The sequence below is a fragment of the Piliocolobus tephrosceles genome, chromosome 6 (assembly GCF_002776525.5).
Source record: "Piliocolobus tephrosceles isolate RC106 chromosome 6, ASM277652v3, whole genome shotgun sequence".
Taxonomy (NCBI): domain Eukaryota; kingdom Metazoa; phylum Chordata; class Mammalia; order Primates; family Cercopithecidae; genus Piliocolobus; species Piliocolobus tephrosceles.
Window position 1 is genome coordinate 157,383,386 of NC_045439.1, and position 15,458 is coordinate 157,398,843.

The following is a 15,458-nucleotide window of genomic DNA, read 5'->3' on the forward strand; positions in this document are numbered from 1 at the left end:
CTCAGAAAGGCGGCTGGAGCAATGATGACATTTCATCCTGGTCGTAGGGCCACTGTTGCTAATCTAGTGTAGGGCATGCACTAGATTTCAGAACCCACTTGCCTCCTGACTCAAGGGAGTCTTTGAGTAGTGTGCAACCTGTACAACTGTTCATGGCGCCCTGTGGTTGCCATGGTCATGAGAATTCATGTATGCCCCACAGCACCAAGGGCCTCTTCCCCAAGCCAGAAGAGCCTCTGCTTCAGACTCAGCAACTCTTTTCCCTGAGCAGAGCAGGCTGGACGCATTCAACACTGCCCTTCGGATTTCCTTAGGGTACGGGCAATAGTGAATTCATGTTGATTAGTAAGTTCTTAGGGTAACGATTTTCAAGCTGTGTTCTGGGACTCCCAAGTGTTTCCAGGAGGAGCTCAAGGCTGATAGGGGTAGGGGAAGTAGGCTGAGCAAAGAGAGTTCTGGGCCCTCACCCCTGCTTCACCCTGAAGAGCTCGCTTTTTCTTTCTGCCTTACTTGTTGGACTGCTAAGTTAGAGTTACTTTGGAAGAAAAGATGCAACAGAAAAACTGCCTTAAAGGGCCAGATCCAAAATGTTCATCATGAGATAGGGACTAAATCATGTGTCTGTGTCCAGATGTGTCCAGAGAAAAGTAACAGGAAATACGAGGTGACATCATCCGGACCCCAGTCTGGGAAAAGGAGCTGGTTACTTCAGACAAACCTGCCTACTGGAAAAAACTGGAAATGTTAGAACACATTTAAAATGTTCTTTAAAAAATTCGTATTTTGTTTATCTTTTAACTGACATGTAATAATTTTAAATATTTATGGGCTACATAGTGATGTTTTAATACATGTAATGTATGGTGATCAAATCAGGGTAATTAGCATATCCATCATCTCAAATATTTATCATTTCTTTGTCTTGAGAACATTCAATATCTTCCTTCTAGCTACTTGAAACTATATATTATGTTATAGTTAACTATAGTCATCTTACAGTGCTAGAGACCACTAGAATTTATTCCTCCTATCCAGATGTAGTTTTTTGTTTTGTTTTGTTTTGAGACAGTCTCACTGTGTCACCCAGGCTGGTGGGCAGTGGTGTAATGTCAGCTCACTGCAACCTTCCCTCCCGGGTTCAAGCCATTCTTCTGTCTCAGCCTCCAGAGTAGCTGGGACTACAGGCACACACCAACATGCTGGCTAATTTTTGTATTTTAGATAGAGAGGAGATTTCACCATATTGGCCAGGCTGGTCTTGAACTCCTAACCTCTAGTGATCCACCTGCCTTGGCCTCCCAAAGTGGTGGGATTACAGGCGTGAGCCACAGCGCCCGGCCCAGATACAGTGTTTTAATCCTTTAACAAATCTCTTCCCAGCCCCTCCTTCCCCTACCCTTCCCAGCCTCCAGTATGCTCTGTTCCACTCTTTACTTCTATGAGATCAACTTTTTTAAGCTTCCACATGTGCGTGAGAGTGTGTGGTGTTTAACTTTCTGTGCCTGCCTTGTTTCTCTTAATATCATGTCCTCTAGTTCCATCCACGTTGCATGAATGGCAGGATTTGCTTCTTTTTATGGCTGAATAGTATTCCATTGTGTATATACATCACATTTTCCTCATCCAGTCCTTGGTTGTTAAACAGATAGGTTGATTTCATACCTTGGCTGTTGTGAATAGTGCTGCAATAAACATGGGGGTGCAGATGTGCTCTCAATATCCTGATTTCCTTTCCTTTGGGTAAATGCCCAGTAGTGGAATTGCTGGCTATATGGCAATGCTATTTGTAGTTTCTGAGGAAGCTCCGTACTGTTCTCTATAGTGGCTGTACTAGTTTACATTCCCACGAATACTGTATAAGAGTTTCCTTTTCTCCATAGCCTCACCAGCATTTGCTATAAAAATACTATCTTAAAAGTGCCAAAGAACCAGCAATATAATGAAGAGCTGCCAGGCCAGCTTCTGGGGAAAGTATGCATTAAAAGGGATAAGCATATTGGGGCCTTTGAAGCCCCTTTGGCTTTAAGGGACAGAGTTGAGGCTCAGGGACCACCCAAGGTGGGGAGTCAGGGTGGAGGCCCTTCCCACTCTGAAGGCCAGCACCCTTGGGGTAAGGGTGAAGCAGCAGGCAGCCACCTCAGGCAGCAGTCAGAGGCACCTGCACCAGGTACTTCAATCAAAGGTAACTGAAGACAGGGAAGTGGGAGGCAGGTTTCAGAGGGCTGAATTTTCTACCCAGGGAAAAGTTTCTTCAAGAATAAGAACAGTATAAAGACTGAGGGAGTTCATCACCGGCTGACTCTTCCTGCATTTCAGTGAGAAGGAAAGTGATCTCAGAGGAAGGTTTGAGGAGGAAGAAAGAGTGAAGGACAGGAAGTACTGAGAGGGTGAATAAAAGCAACCATTGATTGCATAAAGCAGTGTCTTAGTTTTCTATTGCTTAGAACAGAATACTTGAAACTAGATCATTTATATGGAAAAGTAATTTATTTCTTTCAGTTATGGAGGCTGAAAAGTCCAAGGTTGGGGGCCGCATCTGGCAAGGGCCTTCTTGCTTGGGGTGGGGACCCGTGGCAGAGTCCCAAAACAGCTCAGGGCATCACATGGAGAGGGGACGAAGCGCACTAGCTCAGGTCTCTCTTCCTCTTATAAAGCCACCAGTCTCACTCCCATGATAACCCATTAATCCATTAATTCATGAATAGACTAATTCTTTTATCGGAGCAGAACCTGCATGACCCAGGCACCTCTTAAAGGCCCCACGTCTCAATACTGCCACACTGGGGATTAAATTCTCACATGAATTTTGGAGGGGACAAGTATTCAAACTATAGCAAGCAGTATTAATAATGTCTAGTGGAATTAAGAAAACCAAAACAGAATTAAAGTTCTAGATAAGAAAACATATATTCCTGGCGGGGCACAGTGGCTCACGCCTGTAATCCCAGCACTTTGGGAGGCCGAGATGGGTGGATCATGAGGTCAGGAAATCAAGACTATCCTGGCTAACATGGTGAAACCCCGTCTCTACTAAAAATACAAAAAAAAAAAAAAAAAAAAATTAGCCAGGCATAGTGGCGGGCGCCTGTAGTACCAGCTACTCAGGAGGTTGAGGCAGGAGAATGGCATGAACCCAGGAGGCGGAGCTTGCAGTGAGCCGCGATTGCGCCACTGCACTCCAGCCTGGGCAACTGAGCAAGACTCCATCTCAGAAAAAAAAAAAAAAAGAAAGAAAACATATATTCCAAGCACAAGTTACATGGAGTTCATGGGTTCCAAGGCCCTTCTACTATCTGAGTGGAGGGCAAAAAGGTATTAAGTTCAGAGTCTTATATATTAAGAATTCGTAGTATATGTTAATAAGTTATTGTAATTCTTAATTTTATATTTGGAATTCTAGGGTGTTCACTAAAAGATTGGAGCAAGGGTATGGAGAAGAAAAAAAAAGTCAACTTAAAGAAGGGAGAAAAGATAAGGATACAAAGCAAGTATATAATTATAGGTTAGATTAAAATCCAAATATATAAACAATTACTTTATATATGTGGACGAATATTCCAGCTAAAAGACTAAGTTGATCAAACTAGATTTTAAAAATTACAGCTATATACTTTTTTTTTTTTTTTTTTTTTTTTTTTTGAGACAGAGTCTCTCTCTGTAGCCCAGGCCGGAATGCAGTGGTGTGATTTCAGCTCACTGCAACCTCTACCTACTGGGTTCAAGTGATTCTCCCACCTCAGCCTCCCACACAGCTGGGATTACAGGCGCCTGCCATCACATCTGGCTAATGTTTGTATTTTTAGTAGAGACAGGGTTTCACCATGTTGGCCAGGCTGGTCTCGAACTCCTGACCTCAAGTGATCCTCCTGCCTTGGCCTCCCAAAGTGCTGGGATTACAGGCATGAGCCACCTCGCCTGGTCAGCTATGAGAGACTTGTAAAACACAAGATTACAGGACAGTTGAAAATGAAAGTTTGGAAAAAACATATATGGGTTCAAAGAAAGGGGGTGTCATATTAATATCAGACAAAAGACTATTTTGGCATAAGCATTTTATTACAGGCAAAGAGCATCAAGTAATAACAATAAAAGACCCTGTTAAAATTGAAGCTCAGACATGCACAGCCCCCACCATGACTCCGTCCTCCATTGCACTAACAGTCGGGTGGCAAACTTAGAGGAGGACTGGCATCTACTGGCCAAGTAACCTTGCCCATTTGATTACTCAGTGCCTCCCCTGGGTGGATTCAAAGATCCTCACACCCCGTGCCCACTCTCATACATCTATCCACTGCCTCTTTCCCGAGCCTTTCTGTCCCTGAACTTCTGATCTCCTCCCAGGCTCCTGACCATAAGCCCAGCCACTCCCCACTGCCCATGAATCCATGGATGTTTTTACCTTAGGCCTTGGACACATGAAGTGGATGACCAGGTGCGCCGCAGAATGCTCTGCCCATTAGGAAGACGTTCATCATCAGTGGATGGTGACTATGCAGCAACCCTGCATGGCGCTGTGGTGCAGGTACTATCCATCTTTGTCTTGCCCTGACATACCGGATTGATCCATCCATGAACTGAGCTCAGGCTTTTTCCTCCTCTGTGACCTGGTCACGGAAAGCTCACCATGAGGCGTGAGGCATGAAGTGTGAGATGAGGAAAGAGATGGCAATACCCAGAGTTGGATGACAGGATCTGGAGCCTGCCTGTGGTTCATCTAGCCCAAGAATCAAAGCTGCTTGTTCTGTAGCCTGGCTGCAGAACAGGGCTCTGGCCTGCAGAGTCCCTTCCGGATCTGGGAGCCACTCAAAACTAGCCCAAACTAGCAACCTTCTGTGTCAACTGAAAAATGGGTCAGAGCAGTTCCCACACGCAGAGTATTATGCCTCCAAAACCAAAAAGCCCCACTACTGATTGCTTTTTCTCTTCTTAGACTTAGAAGCCCAAGGTGGAACAACTCACCCTTTATTTGCCAGTGTAGCCCATCGTGCCCTAGACTACTGGGCTCCTAGAAACACTACAAATGGGACAGGCCCCTGAATCCTTCTAGGGTTTATCTCCTACCCTCAAGAGATTGTGTCTTCCGTGGTATCAAGAGAACTTGTCACTTCCTGCTCTTCAGGTCTGGTTACCATGATATCCCCAACACAATGGACCAGGGAGCTGCTCTGTGGAAAGCTCATATGGCCCCATTCCCTTCCTGAAGACCATATTATATCAGAGGACAGCAGAATCAACCTAGCCCATGGGCAAAGCTCTGAATGTTTGCTTTTGTCCACCACACGTGAATGCAACCTGCTTCTGACCCTCCTTCTGATGGGTATGGAACAGACGGCATTCACCAGATCAACAGCTACATACCCATACCAACGTCTATGTTCATCTGCTCCGAGGAAGAAGCTCCATGTGGCACAGCAGCTGCAACTGAGCTACTGCATGGGAAAGTTTACGGTAGTCCACTGTCATCCGCCATAATCCGTGCGGTCTCTGCAGGGAAGATACTAACGATTCAAATTCTAGTGAATTAAATGGGGAATAGGATGGGGACCACCACCTTGGCACTCTTAAAGTCTTTGATGGTGGTCCAACTTGCTGATAGTCCTCCATTCCACCCTCCCTGGGCATAATATCATTTTTTTTAAATTTTTTACTTTATTTTTGTAGAGATGGAGTCTTTCCTTTTTTGTTGTTTTGGTTTTTGTTGATTTTTTTTTTTTTTTTTTTTTTTTTTTTTTTGAGATAGGGTCTTACTTTGTCACCTGGCTAGAGTGCAGTGTTGCAATCTCGGCTCACGGCAGCCTCAGCCTCCCAGACTCAAGCGATTCTTCTGCCTCAGCACCCCCAATTAGCTGGGACTACAGGTACGTGCCATCACACCCAGATAATTTTTGTACTTGTTTTTTTCCTTTCTTTTTTTGAGATGGAGTTTTGCTCTTGTTGCCCAGGCTGGAGTAACAATGGTGCGATCTCGGCTCACTGCAACCTCCGCCTCCCAGGTTCAAGCGATTCTCCTGCTTCAGCCTCCTGAGTAGCTGGGATTATGGGCAGGTGCCACCATTCCCGGATAATTTTGTATTTTCAGTAGAGACGGCGTTTCTCCATGTTGGTCAGGCTGGTCTTGCACTCCCAACCTCAGGTGATCTGCCCGTCTCGGCCTCCCAAAGTGCTGGGATTACAGGCATGAGACACCGTGCCCGGCAATTTTTGTACTTTTTGTAGAGACAGGGTCTTACCATGTTGCCTAGGCTGGTCTCGACTCCTGAGCTCAAGTCATCTGCCCACCTTGGCCTCCCAAAGTGCTGGGATTACAGGTGTGAGCTACTGTGCCTGACCTGAGAGATAGAGTCTTTTTATGTTGTCCAGGCTGGTCTTGAACTACTGGCCTCAAGCAATCCTCCTGCTTCCACCTCCCAAAGGTCTGGGATTACAGGTAGGAGCCACTGCGCCTGGCCCCATCATTTTTTATTTACCCTCTGTGTTCTCATCGATGTATGTGATGTTTCATGTAACAGATCAGTGCTTGTGACACGGATGCCACAGTACCCTGACTGGCCGGGGGGCAGCCATGAGGGCTTCTGTGACCACTTGCCTTCTGCTCCCTCATCTCAGGGTGGCCTCTGAAGGTCCCTGCTCAGGTTGGGGGCTGCGTCCCCTGCAGTTCAGCGAAGGCACCTGTGTGCTGCTGAACGCTCAAGAGGTCACGAACCAGGCTTTGTGGGGAAAGTGTCAGCAGCATGGTGGCACAGTCCTGGATCCTGGAGGATGCTTTCCGTGAAATCCCCTCATTTTGCAGCTGAGAACCCTGCACTTTAGAGAACCCCAGAGCTGCTTTCTGTGAAGCAGGGAGAAAATGAGAATGTGAACACAGGCCCTTGGACTCCCTCCAGAGCCTCGGTTTCCCTCCCCACTTCACTGAGAAAGAAAATATGAGGTTGACCAGGTGCGGTGACTCGCGCCTGTAATTCCAGCACTTTGTGAGGCTGAGGTGGGAGGATCACCTGAGGTCAGGAGTTTGAGACCAGCCCGGCCAACATGGCGAAACCCCGTCTCTACTATACTAAAACTACAAAAAATAAGCCTGGCGTGGTGGCAGGCGCCTGTAATCTGAGCTACTTGGGAGGCTGAGACAGGAGAATTGCTTGAACCGGGGAGGCAGAGGCTGCAGTGAGCCGAGAACATGGCATTGCACTTCAGCCTGGGCAACAGAGCGAGACTCTGTCTCAAAAAAAAAAAAAAAAAAAAAATGAGATCGGCTTGTCTAGATCTTTGTAAATGATAAATACAAATTTTAAATACATCACTGCATTTAACAGCTGAAACAAGCTGTTCTGAGGTTGAGAACACAGCCTGCCGAGGTCCAGCTGAACTTGATGTGGCCTCATGCTGGGGTCTGCTCTGAACAGCGGCCTTCATGGAGTTGCCTTGTCTGTGTCAGGTGTCCCCTTGGGCCTTTCCAAAGCCAAGGGGACTGATGGTGGCACCAATGGGCTGACAGAGGCAGACTGAGAAGCCTGGTGGCTGCACACATCCCACAGACACCCACTTGTCTAATGACAATGCTTTGGGCTGACTAAAGCAGCAACCGAGAGGGACCCTGAGAGGCGGGAGGAGAAGCAGAGCAAGGTGGAGATGGGGGACCGCGTCTTCCAGGAGGCAGGGCCAGCCCAGCATGAGAATTGGGGGCTGGGGGAGGAAGGTCAGAAACCAGCCTAGGCCTGGCACACAGCAGATGCCATGCTGTCAACTCCAGGCTGGTGTGGACAGGCTCGGCCACTCTCTGGGGTCTCTCTGAGCAGGTGGGCCCTGCAGAGGCCCCCAGAGGCCACTGGGGTCCGTGAATATTCTCCAGGGCCAGAGAAGACCATAGAGACAGCAGAAGCAGGAATGCCCTCCTTCCACCGGAAGCTCAGCGCTCTGCAGCACCAGAGGGCCATCATCGTGGTGTGGTGGTGGTGATGGTGACGATGATGACACCCAAATCCATGGGCTAGGGGGAGACTGTCACCTCACATACCCCCGACACCCAGCGGCAAGCCCACGCTTGAGATATGATGACAAAAGCTTTGCACTTGGGCTCCACAGCCTTTTGCTCCTGCTAAGGGACAACTCTCCCTGGGATGGGGACTTGTCTCATTGGGCTGGGCTCAGGGAGTTTCCTGAGGTGTGTTTTGCTGGGGAAGATGGCAAAGAGCAGATCCCTGGGGTAAAATAAGGAGCGAGGCTGCAGAAAGCTTCTTAATGTGCCTCAACAGCCTCCGTCCCTCCCTGCAGCCAGCGAGGGCAGGTGGGAGGCAGTTGGCCGCCAGAGCCTGGCCTGTGCCTCTCTGGAGGGCCTCCTGCCTGTGCCTCTAACACTGCACTGTTCACTATGCCTGGGCCTGGGCACACTCAGAGGGTGTGCCCAGCAGAAAGCTTCAAGAACACTTTACCTGCCCCGGGCCATTCCAGGCTGTCCTTTAGAGGCCAGGCAGACACAGGCTGCCCCTGGGCCACTCTTGGGTAGCCCCTGCAGATTTTGAGTTAAACATTTGAGGATTTCACATAGCAGAAAACCAGTTTTTTATCCTGCCAGGAAAAACTGGATGATTTCGCATTCCCACAGGCTGCCATTGGTGGGAGTGGTGGGCTCAGGTCCGGGTTTAGCCCCTACAGCTGGCCTCGCTCACCCACCACACCCCTGCAGGCCTCTGAGTAAGGGCCCTCCTCTGTGGGTCCATGCAGAGAAGTATATTTTTTATTTATTGTTATTTTTATTTTTTTGAGACAGAGTCTCGCTCTGTTGCCCAGGCTGGAGTGCAGCAGTACCATCTTGGCTCACTGCAATCTCCCCCTCCCGGGTTCAAGCAATTCTCCTCTCTCAGCCTCCAAAGAGTAGCTGGGATTGCAGGTGCCCGCCACCATGCCTGGTTAATTTTTGTCTTTTTAGTAGAGATGGGGTTTTGCCATGTTGGCCAGGCTGGTCTCGAACTCCCGACCTCAAGTGATCTGAGAAGTGTAGTTTTAAAATAAAGAAGTTGAAGCGAAGTTATGCTCCTTTTTCAGCCCTCATGTTCATTCCTAAGGGCTGCATCACTATAGTGATGCTAGGACTCATTTAATAATGACAACATCAGACCCTAGGTAGCACTTACCCTCTGCTGGGCATCACTGTCTCAGGAAACTGAGGCTCGGCGAACTTGAGATCCCTCACCTGAGCCCTGCAGCTGGTGAGTGGTGGAGTTGAGACTCACACCCATGCCAAGGAACGCATGAGCCCCAGCCCTCCAAGTTCAGGCAGATATTTTTCCAAACATTCTCCTCCACTCGGTCACTTCATGAGCACAAGGACAGGGGCCTCTGCCTGGGAACCCTGGGTACCTGATGGTTCCCATGGCTCACAGCCTGCCCCTCTTTGTAGCCTTTGGGCTGGGGTCCCCCTGTGATCCGAGGCCGGTCACCTCTGCATCTCCGGGTTTCTGCCTGATTCCAGTCCCTTCCAGGGCAGAGGTGGTCCCCATGTTGAGGGGCAGGGCAGGGGGCAGCCTGGAGCCTGTGCTTTCTGCTGTCTCCACATGCAGCCTGCATGAAGGCCAGCAGCCTCTCGGTCCAGTCACCGCACAGCGTGACAGTCACAGACAGAGAGGCCGAAAAGACACACAGAGCAGACGGCTGTCTTTGTTTGGGCTGCCTCCTTTCCAGCCCTGATTACTGCAGGAGGACTCTTGGATCGATCTGACATAACAGAGTGGTCTCCTTCTCTGCACATTCCAGTGGCAAGACAGAGTTTAGGGGATGCCAAGAGGCCAGCACCATCCACGACTCACTCCTATTTTCATGTAAAGACTGGTGTGCCAAGTATTGCCTAGATGTGAGTTGTGCTGTCCAGCATAAAGGTGAGACTCTGTAACCCCCAGCACCACGCCATGCCCAAGACTGGAGTCACTGACCCAGCCTGGGGCCAATGGCAGAAGGGTTGCCTGAACCCACACTTGACTTCTGGGGTCCTGAGAGAGAGGAGTGTCCCAACCTCTTTTTGCCCCCTTTGGGCAGAGGTTGGGCCCCAAGGTGACAGACAACCTCAAATCCTAGGCTCACTTGGGGTCCTGAGACGCGGGCTTCTCTCCATTCTGTTTTAGAAACAATAAAAGCAAAAAGGCATGATTTCAAGGCAGAGAGGAAGTCTTTGACTGTTCCATGTTCTTTTCCCTTGTCTCAGGCATGCAGCCTTGCCTGGGAAGGGGCCTGCAGACCTCAGATGACTTGCTCAGTGCGATGGACAAGCAGCCCTGTTGTCGAACGCTCCCCATAGGAAGCTAAAATCAGAACCAGTGGGTTACCAGAGGGTCAAGCCTCTCCAGCGGGGACTTGCCCTAGGAGCTGTGAGTGCAACTGCACATCCTTGCAGGCAGCTTCTTGCAGATTTCCAGTTCCCAGCAGCACCCTGCATTACAGAGCCTGCTTCAGAGCAAGCCCCTGGACCCAGAGTTGGCTCCCAGAGGAACAGGACCACTAGAACTCATTAGAGCCCCTAATGGAACATCCTGCCACTGACATGCCACTCCCCTTCCAGAAAAACTTGAAGATGCTCAGAGAGTAGGTGCCCAGAAATCATGGGTTAAAATTGATTTTGGACTTCACAGAAGTTTGATTCTGAGCCTGCAGCACCCAGTCCTGAGCTGAGCATTCTCAAAGTTGGGACCCCAGTCTCCGTGTGCTCCATGTGCACTCTGAAAGGTGGCGTCCAGAGTGTTCCAAACCACCAAGGTTTGAGCAGGGCCATATGACAACATTTGTTTGCGTGTATCCCCAAGCAGTGAGAGATCATAGTGAAGGGAGGGACCTTTGGCTTCAGTCCGGGGGTGATGCTTTTAATCCTAGGGGCAGCTGAATTCTTCCCCCAGATCCAAAATTTTGGTCATGTCCCCAGAAGGCAGCCCAGCTGGGGAACATGATGAAGTTGGAGGCTGGCTTCCTGTGGGGTCACAAGAACCTGCAGGTGACTGGGGGAAGGTCTCCTCCAGCCTGCTCTTCCATTGGTCACATTACATGCAAAATGCCTTCTCAACACCCCTTGTCTTCTGCATCAAACAGATGTCTCTGGGCTGGCTCAGTTTAGACTCAGTCAAGACCAGCTGTCTACACATACTTGCCTCAAGTTATTTCTCCACAACCCTGGCATGTAGGTAATCGTACAGATGAGGAAACTGAGGCTCAGAGACATGAAGTGGTGGGGGCAGGGATTTGATTGCAAAGCCCACGCGCTTGACTCAATTGCTATCTGCCTCCCTGCAGTGTTAGCAACTGGCCCTGTGACAGAGCAGCAGCAGCATCTCCAAACTGCATGACAGAGACTGAGCCCCGGGAGTTAGCTAATCAATTGGGATCACAGGGCTTATTAGGTATGGCTCAGGACCCACCAGCTGTTAGCTGGCCCCGTGTTTGGTCCCCCATCCCCACTGTGACGGTTTTAAAATAGTCCACAAATGCTTTGCTATTCCTCCCATCAAATCTCCTCTCCATGAGTGTGGGTTGTACTTAGTGACTCATTTCTAATGAATAGTATGGAGAGAAATGATAGTGCGGAAAAAATAGTTACTTATGTTTAAGGATTGTTCTCTCGCACAACGTGTGTCTATCTGCAAATAACTCGGAGCGCCCGGAGGACAGTAGTCGCGTCATAGTCATTTCTTTTATTCCCAGTACCTTGTGCTCTGCCTAGCACACAATAGCTACTTGATAATTATTTTAATACACAAATGAATTGAAAGAAATCATGCAAAATGTTGTCATTGTCATTTCTCCAAAGATGTTTATGGGTTCAGATACATCAGCGACTTAGAAATGTTAAAGCTTAGATTTCACCAAGAGAAATCGTTAGCAACTCTCTACCATGGTATGGTCAAAGCTGGGGGCTTACAGAATACAATGTTCATTGTGAATCCTCTAGCTTTTCCACCTAAATCTGTGAAAATTCGGGATGCTATCTCAAGCCAGAATTATTTTCTCCTTCTTCAGGAAAATCAAAAGATTTTTAGACTCACAAATACTATGAATTCAGAGTAAGAGATAAGTTTCCCATGAAGAGCTATTCCAAAATTTTTCTTTTTCTTTCTTTTCTTTTTTTCTTTGTTTAGACTGAGTTTCACTTTTGTCACCCAGGCTGGAGTGCAGTGGCGTGATGTCAGCTCACTGAAACCTCCACCTCCCAGGTTCAAGTGATTCTCCTGCCTCAGTCTCCCTAGTAGCTGGGATTACAGGCGTGCACCACCACACCTGGCTAATTTTTGTATTTTTAGTAGAGACAGGGTTTCGCCATGTTAGCCAGGCTGGCCCCAAACTCCTGACCTCAGGTGATCTGCCTGCCTCAACCTCCCAAAGTGCTGGAATTACAGGCCTGAGCCACCGCCCCCAGTCTTTTTTTTTTTTTTTTGAGACAGAGTCTTGCTCTGTCGTCCAGGCTGGAGTGCAATGGCCGGATCTCAGCTCACTGCAAGCTTCGCCTCCCGGGTTCATGCCATTCTCCTGCCTCAGCCTCCCGAGTAGCTGGGACTACAGACGCCCGCCACCTCGCCCGGCTAGTTTTTTGTATGTTTTAGTAGAGACGGGGTTTCACCGTGTTAGCCAGGATGGTCTCGATCTCCTGACCTCGTGATCCGCCCGTCTCGGCCTCCCAAAGTGCTGGGATTACAGGCTTGAGCCACCACGCCCTGCCTTTTTTTTTTCTTTTCTTTTCTTTTCTTTTCTTTTTTTTTTTGTAGAGATGGGGTCTCGCTATGTTGCCCAGGCTGGTCTTAAATTTCTGGCTTCAAGATATCCACCTCAGCCTTCCAAAGTGCTGAGATTATAGGCATGAGCCACTGCACCTATCCTCAAATGTTTTAACAAACAATAAAGCATTTAGGCCAGGTGCAGTGGCTTATGCCTGTAATGCCAGCACTTTGGGAGGACAAGGTGGGCAGATCATGAGGTCAGGAGTTCAAGACCAGCCTGGCCAGCATGGTGAAACCTTGTCTCTACTAAAAATATAAAAATTAGTCAGTCAGGGTGGCTCGTGTGTGTAGTCCCAGTTACTCAAGAGGCTGAGGCAGCAGAATTGCTTGAACCCAGGAGACAGAGGTTGCAGTGAGCCAAGATCACGCCACTGCACTCCAGCCTGGGCAACAGAGCAAGACTCCATCTCAAAATAAATAACTAAATAAATAAAACATTTAATAAAATGCTCTTTTAAGGGGGGGGGATTTCTTTTGTCATTTGCCAGAGAATGCTGTATATTAAATATTTTAAGCAAACATACTAACTTTAAAATTGTATAATAAAATATATATAATAAAATTATGCTAATGCAAAAACTTCTTATGAAAAGCCTGAAAACTAATTCTTATAATTAATGCACAATAATATATTTAGCTATATTTTGAGTTCATAAAACAAAATGAATCATTATAGCACTTTCATACTATATGCAGAAAATTACATTATGTGGAGAATATATGTATATATACATAATATGTCTGTGTCACTGATCCTTCATTGAAATTGAATTATCTTAGGCAGAAAATTCACTATGAAGTTGGTGTCAGTGACACTACACAAATTGTGTTATGATATATTATTTATAAACAATAAAGTTCAATAAAACAACTTAAAAAAAAAAAAAGAATATGGCAGAAGTGACTGAGTGTGACTCTGGAGACTGGGTCCTGAAAGGCACTGTGGCTTTTCCTCCTCACTTGCCCTCTCTTGCCTCTCTTGCTCTGGAGGAAGCCAGCTACCATGTCTTGAGCACGCTCAATGGCCCATGGAGACCTCCGGCCAATAGCCACCTGGGTAACCTTGGATGCAGACCTCCAGCCCCAGTCAAGCCTTAGGATGCCCGCAACCCTGGCCGGTGTCTGGACTGCAACTTCATGCGATGCTGAGACTGAACCGCAGAGCTGAGCGACTCCCAAATTCCTGACCCTCAGAAACTTCATGAGATAATAAACGTTTGTTATTTCAGCTGCGAGGCTTGGGAGTAACTGGTTACACAGCAGCAAATAGCTAATAAACCCATTCCACTTCCCCTTTTTATGATCTTCTGTCATTATGTGCTTGGCACCACTCCCACCCCACTCCAGAGAAAGTCCGTTCCATGAAGAAGTGAGGATGCTTTTGGACGTTCTTTTGCACAATAGCACGGTACAACTGCTCAAGCAGTTTCTGGAGTATTTTCCAAGAAACTCACCTTCTTCCAAAGGATGAAGAGATCCCAAGGCTCCTCCAGGCCACAGCCTAGAGCTATTCCTGATCTTTTTCATCCCAGAGGACACTCCAAGGCTGGAAACTAACTGCAGTGAGTCATAAATGAGAGGGAGCCATGCCCAGGGTACTGGTCCCTCTGGCTTACTGCCCAGGGCACAGGAGCCCCCTATGAGGAGCAACAGCAGCACCTTCAGGTTCTGAAAAAGTGGACGAAACGGGGTAGTGTGGGCCGAAAGCTGGACAGAGAACAGCGGCGGCCACCATAGCAGGCTCATCTGTGAGAGGAGCAGGGGCAGCCAGAAGCAGCCACAGCCCTCCTGGAAGCCTCCATCTTGGGTGCCAAGTGGTGCCTCATTTCTGAGAAGAAACACATGCTGCCACTGACAGCGGTTGCCTCTGGGGCGGGGGACTGGGTGGCTGGCTGGGAGGGAAGACACAGTTTTTATTCTGTGTGCCTGAGTGTGTCTACTGAGTGTTGTTCTATGTGCATGTGTTACCTCTTTAAAATAGATCAATTACATATATTTAAAGTTACACCTAATCAATTACTAAACTCTGCTTAGGTGTTCCTAAAAAGAAGGAGTTTGTAGTTCTGTAAGTTTGGGGAACTGAGCTAATGAGCCCCCTTTCTGGAGTGACACCTTAGTGTATTCAGGAGCTGAGAAATTCTGTACTCGAGGATCACGTTTAATCTGCTTAAACCTGAGTTTTCCAAGTTTGTTCTACCGCATAACTATTTTTTCATAAACTCTGTATAAATAGTCCTGACTATAAATAGCTAGTTGTGTGTTTTATGCCACAAGGCTCGGGTCTGGGCCGTTGACAACATAGTCCCAGTTACACACCCTTGGACACCAGATGCGGGGCCAGAAGGAAGGACCTGAGGGAGGACGGCGTGTTGTGGCCAGATGTCGGGATGGGAACTTGAAGCAATCGAGCAATTGGGAGCTTGGAAAGGGGATCTCCAGAGAGAAAAGCCCCCAACCTACTCCACAATTTTCCCAAGGGTAGGCCTGTGAGTTTTCATGCTGCTGCCCAGGCTGGAGTGCAGTGGTGCAATTTATGCTTTGCAACCTCCACCTCCTGGGTTCAAGTGATTCTCCCCATCAGCCTCTTGAGTAGTTGGGACTACAGGCACCTGCCACCAAGCCCAGCTAATTTTTTGTGTTTTAAATACGGACAGAGTTTCACCATGTTGACCAAGCTGGTCTCAAACTCCTGACCTCAAGTGATCTGCCCGC